At 39.7% G+C, this 6,723-nt stretch overlaps 1 long non-coding RNA gene across 1 annotated transcript; it reads right to left on the bottom strand.

Annotated features, from left to right (window-relative positions):
- Nucleotides 1–1,445: 1,445 nt before the first annotated feature.
- LOC121967998 lies at nt 1,446–3,003 on the bottom strand. Its single transcript, XR_006107892.1, has 2 exons — nt 2,770–3,003; nt 1,446–1,668 (listed from the first exon to the last, which is right to left on the bottom strand). It is a non-coding gene; the product is annotated as an uncharacterized LOC121967998 (long non-coding RNA).
- Nucleotides 3,004–6,723: the final 3,720 nt, after the last annotated feature.

Below are 6,723 nucleotides of genomic sequence, written 5' to 3'. Positions count from 1 at the left end.
TTACCTAAACCAAACAAGGTTTTTGTTGATAACCTTGGATGGATAACCAAGGTTATCAAGGATAACCCCCAACCAAACGCACCCTTAGGGTATTCCTTTACCTGAGCACCAGAGAGTCAAGCTCGAGAATCTCGGGGCAGGATCAAATTAGCGTTGTCTGTGAGAATTCATTAACCTGAACCCAGACTCATAGAAGACACTGATAATATTACTTTGACGTAAGCAGAGTTAGCTAAGATTGTATCAGATGATGTGAAAGATGCCTTAGAGCAACATCTAGTAAACCAAGTACTACAACAGCAAATGAGTCAAGAGCAACCACCACTAGTGACAATACAACAAAAGCATGTTCATCACCCTCCTCATGGAACCCTGCCTGTTGGCAAATGGAGCATCCCCATCTATCGCAACCCACAGAGAGGCACAATGGAGGCATGGGCACACTCCGATCAGGAATCTTGGGGTGGGGGCGATCGCTTGAATCATCTACTGGAAATATTCCTCCTCGCGACCTTGTTCAACAATAAGTGCTACCAAAAAATAAAGCAGAAACTTTGGTGGTTTCTTCATTCAGTGTGGATGTAACGGCCACCCTCCTTACTACTACTCTGAGGTGACCGCTACTGATTCTACTAACTACACATAACTGATACCACTTACTTTAAGACCAGAGATACTTTAAACTAATGGAAACATATCACATATCAGAATGTGTCTCTAAATAGCAGCATAAAATTTTCTTGATACATATATTTTTTTTTTCTTTTCTTTCTTTCTGGTTTATTCCTTTTTTCTTTACAGGATTAAACATGCAATAAGTGAAACAGCAAGTATAACGTACAGACATATGGAGCTTAAATACCTCTACTGCTTACTACACCACTTGTTATCTTGCATTCATTTCATTCTACAACCGAAGAGAAATAAAAGGAAGTCAATTAAACCTACTGCTCATTTTATTGCACACAAATCCGAAACTCACATATTTTCCTTCCATAAAACAAATACTTCTACAAGAATGCAGAAATACTAGCATGTAAAGCAGTTACCAAGTGAATATTCCAAGCTAGCAGTAGCAAAATAACCTAGCATATTCACAAGAATACCGAGCATATCACTTCACCCTTCTAACAAAATTTGCAAACTACAATCAACCAGGAATTCACGGCAGACCAAAAATTCAGCAGCAATAAAGAATGCTGAGCACACTACTTCACAGCAGATTGAAATCCCAGCAGTAACAAAAGGAATACCGACCATAGGAAATTGCTAGCTATTCATGTATACCACTTACTGTAATAAAAAAAGTCACTACAGCAGAAGTTAATCATGTTGCAGTGTTTCCATTAAAGCAAAACTCATATAGAATACTAACATGCACATAAAAGTACTGAGCTTATAACAACCGAACATCCCATGCAAATTTCTCCATAGAACAAAACTCATATAGAATACTAACATGCACATAAAAATACTGAGTATATAACAATCCTTAGCATGGCAATGTAGTTCCACTATAGCAGAAATCAAAAGAACACTAGCAGAATATTTCCAAAATCATCTAGCAAGATCCCAAGCTTCCATATCAGCCACCACACACACACCATCGACGTCTCCTTGTCGCCTTCTTCTACACCACTTTAACTTTTCCTTTATTTTTATCTATATCTGCGGTAGGAGGAAAAAGTAGTATCTATAAACTAAAAGCTTAGTAAGTGCTTTCTACTCACAAAATCCGATAAGGAATGCGTAAGCATAACTGAAAACAGGGAGTACATGCTCAACATGAAAATAGCAGATAGAACTACATCATGCATCTCTAAAGGAAACAACAATTTAACTTGCTAGAATTTGCAACTTAGATAAATGAACTTGTTCTGTTTGTTTCCAAATTAATACTTTTATACTTTAAAATAATATTCAACTTTACTTGGGCCCGGCATTGTACCACTTTGCGCGCCTTTCTTAATGAGAATTGAGGTAGCTAATCCCAAAACCATTAAGACACTTCTAGACATTATGTCTAGGGGCAACTTGGAGCTCATCCCTTGGACCTTGTGTCCGGTACATGCCCTTTTAAAAGTAAAATACTTTTCTTTATATCCTTCTTTAAATACTTCTTGTAATAAAATGTCTTGGCATTGATTTAAGCACTTAGTGTGCTTTGATTCTAAATTCTGAAATTTAGGATCAGATTGTGACTTAGTCTTTCTTTACTTGCACTTCTCTCTTTTATTCATTATACGAGAGATTCTAAAGCATATATCACTAATATAAGCCAATACTTATTCAAACTGATCTCCACAGAGTTTTAAAAACAACTACACTACTGATAAGTAACATGGTATATTGCAAACCGAATTTCAACAGTCAATAACAAAACTGTATGGAAAAGTTTTTCCTAGTTAGGCTCATGGCAGTAAAAGTTTTCACATCTCAAGCTTGTATAAACTAACCCTATTTCGAGTCTTAACAGACCCTTAATCATGCTGTAACTTGAAGGGAAATCTACTACTTAATCATGCTTGAATTGTAAGGTAACCCATCTAATTAGCATGCTGTGGTAATCAAAGAAAACCCCAAAAAGAAACTTCTGCCCGTGCACTAAAAACATCAACAGATTTAAACCAAAGACCTAAACCAATTTGCTAGATCAAGGTCAAAATCCGAAACTACATACCATGATAAAAGATTTCTGTTGTTCATCTTACAACAAAACGCAAAATAAAAACCCGAGAGCTACTCCTACCGCAGGTGAGAAGCACTTACATCGGGTTCTTGGACTTACAACCGAAGGGAAATGCTTTAGGGTTTCGGTGGAACCTCGATTCTACCGATTCCTTGTATTTCCCGAGTTCTCCTTGTCGGAATGGTCACCCACGGGTGGAAACCGGCCGGAAAACCCTTCGTCGACGCCGGAGGAAGAAAACCCTAGCCTTGGCTGCGATTTTCGCCCGAGAGAAGAATCGCGCCGTCGGGAGAGGAAAAAGAGAGGAAAAGGTTAGGTTTAGGTCACGGGAAAAACACTTAACCCTTTATAACTTAGTTTTAATTCGATCCCAACTATGCTTAACTCTATTTCTCTCCATACTAGGTTAGTAAAACCGTGTAGCTCAGCTGGTTGGCTGGGTTCCGCTGAGATTCGGCTCGGGTCAAGGTCTCGGGTTCGAGTCTCCCCTGCAACGTTTTTATCAAAACTTCTTTCTTTTTGTAACCCTACTAAACGACCTCCAAAAATTACATAAAAATACTCTAAAAATTCCAAAAAATCTCTAGAATATTTTAAAAGTATTTCCAAATATTTTTATGGACTTTTAGAACTTAAAATAAGGAAAATTGGGTCGTTACAGTGGAGATTCTTGAAGATCCAGCATCTCGCCATTATAGCCCATCGACTACGAGGGAATATAATGGCTCAACCAATCTCGAGGATCACATCTGCAAGTTTGAGAATATGTCATTGTTGCATCGATAATCAGAGGGGATAAAGTGTAGAGTAGTCTTAACTACTCTATCGAAACATGCGCAAAGATGGTTCACCCGACTCCCCTCAGACTCGATTCATTCGTTCGAGGAATTCAGAACTATATTCCTACACCATTTTACCAGTAGTAGGAGGCATCACGAAACTTCCATGAACCTGTTTGCCTTGAAACAGAAATCGAAGGAAACATTGAAGGATTATATTCAAAGATTTAACAAAATGTCGCAAGATGTTCCCTCAACCACCTTTGAAGTACTAGTAAGTGCCTTCTCACAAGGCTTTCTAGAGGGGGATTTTTTAGATCTCTCGTAAGAAAGCCTCTAGCCAATTTTGATGATTTGCTTGGCCGCTCAGTCAAGTATGTGAATATGGAGGAAGTTTAGTCAGCTCGAAGCAAATATCCTGGGATGTCGAGCCAACATGATGTTCAGCCTGAGCGGAAAGCACCTCCTCCCATTGAAGGCAAAAGAAGCTTACTCGTACAAACTAAGGGATCATCAAGAAGAAGCAATTCAGAATATAGAGACAGCTCCCGCAGCTCCGCATTGTGGATCACAACAACTTCCCAAGCAAGAGCATTTCTGCACTTATCAGCAGTCTCGGAGTCATGCCACCAAAGATTGTTACACTCATAGGAATAAGCAAAAATGAGCTTCCGCTCAGACATGGCATAGAAAGGTACCATATAATTCCTCTTGGTTTACGAAACCTAGTCGGGGTGGCAGCCGATCTGCATGGAAGGAGCAACAGAGCAGGAGCCCCCAAACCAATCGGGAGTGCCCCCATCTTCTAGATAAGAGGAACGGAGGAGACAAGAAAAGGGAAAAGTAGTAGCTCGAGAGCCTGTAAAGGGTCTTATTGGAATCATCTAGGGTGGACCAACCGACGGTGACTCAAACCGTGCTAGGAAAACTCACGTTCAATGGTTAGAAGTCCATGTAGTGGGAATTAGTCGCGAGCTGAGAGTCGGCCCTTCTGTCAGCTTTAGGCCAGAAGACCTAGAGGAGGTTGAGACGCCGCATGAAGACGCTCTGGTAATACAAGCTTCAATTGCAAATTATACTATCAAAATGATATTTATGGATACAGGAAGTTTGGTAAATATCATCTTCAAGAAAGCTATGTACCAGATGTAGATCGATGATGAAGAGTTGCTACTGCTTGGGATGATTTCTCTTTCTGTATCGCTAGGCGACGCTGCTCGGGATCTTGAGAGGACTAGAAGAACATTGTTTGTAATGGTGGACACTGCTTCCTCGTACAACGTCAGCCTTGAGAGGCTGGCTCTGAATGGCTTCCAGGCAGTTGTTTTAACTTATTACCATAAAATCAAGTTCCCGATTAGCGACTAGGTAGGGGAGGTAAGAGGTGATCAGCTGGCATCTCAGAAATGCTATGTGGATGTGGTCCGGCTTGAATCACGAAAAGCTCAGAAAACCATGGAAACTCTACAAATTGCTCAAGATTTTCCTTTACCCTTATCGAAGAAAGAGGAGAAGCCTCACCGACCAGAGGAAGATGATCAAGAAGAGATTTGCATTCATCTTGAGCGGGAAGATGACATCGCAAAAATCTCCACCAATCTGAAACCAAGATTGAAGCAGCAACTGCTAGATTTCTTGAGGGAGGACTATGGTATTTTCGCCTGGTCACCAAAAGAGGTCAAAGGTGTTTTTCCTGATCTAATGGTGCACCAGTTGAATATCTTGCTGGATTCCCGACCGGTAAAACGAAAGAGAAGACACTTCAATGCCGAGTAGAATAAAATTATTCAAGCATAAGTGGACCAACTATTGGAGGTGGGATACATAAAGGAGGTATAGTTTCTTGCATTATAAGTCCCTTGCGGGCGGCTAGAAGGGGGTGAATAGCCCTGCACAATAAAAGAAAACACCTTTCTCGACTTTGAAAATAATAACAAACCACTTATACAAAAGGATTAAGAAACTAATTAAAAAGAGAAAGAAACAGAGGTTTACTTGGTTTGCAATAAGGGGATTGCTAATCGAAGGCATTTGAAAGCTCACTATAAATCTCCTTCAGACGGAGAAACCTTTTACAACAGTTAAAACACTCAATTACAAAACTAAACAGTAGATGAATTGCTCACAAGTGTTCTTTAACTACTGAAAATATGGCTGTATTTATAGCCCAGTTCCAGGCTTCTGGAAGGGTTCTGGGCGTCTAAGTGTGGATAAAATTTTATCCCCGTCACAATGGATTGTGACAGTTGGCTAACCGATAAGGTTTCTGGTCTGGGTATCCAGACCGGGCTAAATCAGCCTGTGGGCAGGGCTCAATCCCGGGGTGCCTTGGCTGCCCCGACGGGTCTGGGCGCCTGGACCAGGTCCGGGCACCCGGACCAATCTGGCCAGTCAACAGGCTTGTTGACTGTCTCCCGTTCCGGCTCCGTTCGCTCTGGCTCTGTTCACTTCGATGATTTCGGCCATCCAGAATAGGGCTCACCCGAACCTATTTTTCGACTTTCTCAAGTAACCTTCCACTCCGACTTCTCGTCCCTCGGAACCGTCGTGCGCTTCCTTTTTATCCGCCAGCGTACTCTTCTGCATTGCCTCATCCCTCGGACACACCAAGCTCGTCGACTCTCTCCCATGTTGTCCTTCTCACTAGCTGTGTATTTCGCTCGACCTCCTATGCTGCTAAGTTCCTATACACTCTGACACAGGACATCAACACATAACAAAACCTAACTTGACTTGGTTGATCACATCAAAACTACCACGGGGTACTTATAATCTCTCTCTTTTTGATGTGAACAACTCAAGTTAAGTTAGGGTAAACCACAAACAAATAACAGTATGGTATAAATTTTGCAAAAAAATCAAGATGAAATCAAGATTTACTAAAAAATATATCTCCCCCTAAACTTAACCTCTAATTCTTCTCTTTGATCAAATTAAAAATAGAGCATTTCATGAAAAGAACTTTTAAAATAAATTTAAATCAAAGTCTAGGGGATAAAAATCATGAATTTTTAAATTTTAAAAAATCATAAGCATAAATCATGAATTTCGAAGGGATAAATTTAAATCCAGAAAAATTATGAATTTTAAATTTTGAAAATCTGGATTTTTATAATTGATAAATTATTAATGAAAAAAATAATTTTAAAATTATTTTTAAGTATCCAAAAATTCTGAGAATTTTTATAACTGTTAAGCATAAATATCTAAAATAAAATTTTCACGAAAAGTTTAATTGAATTTAAGCCGTTAATA

This window comes from Zingiber officinale, chromosome 3B (assembly GCF_018446385.1).
Source record: "Zingiber officinale cultivar Zhangliang chromosome 3B, Zo_v1.1, whole genome shotgun sequence".
Lineage (NCBI taxonomy): Eukaryota > Viridiplantae > Streptophyta > Magnoliopsida > Zingiberales > Zingiberaceae > Zingiber > Zingiber officinale.
Note: the sequence above shows the minus strand (reverse complement) of the source record. Positions and strands in the feature narration are given on the sequence as shown.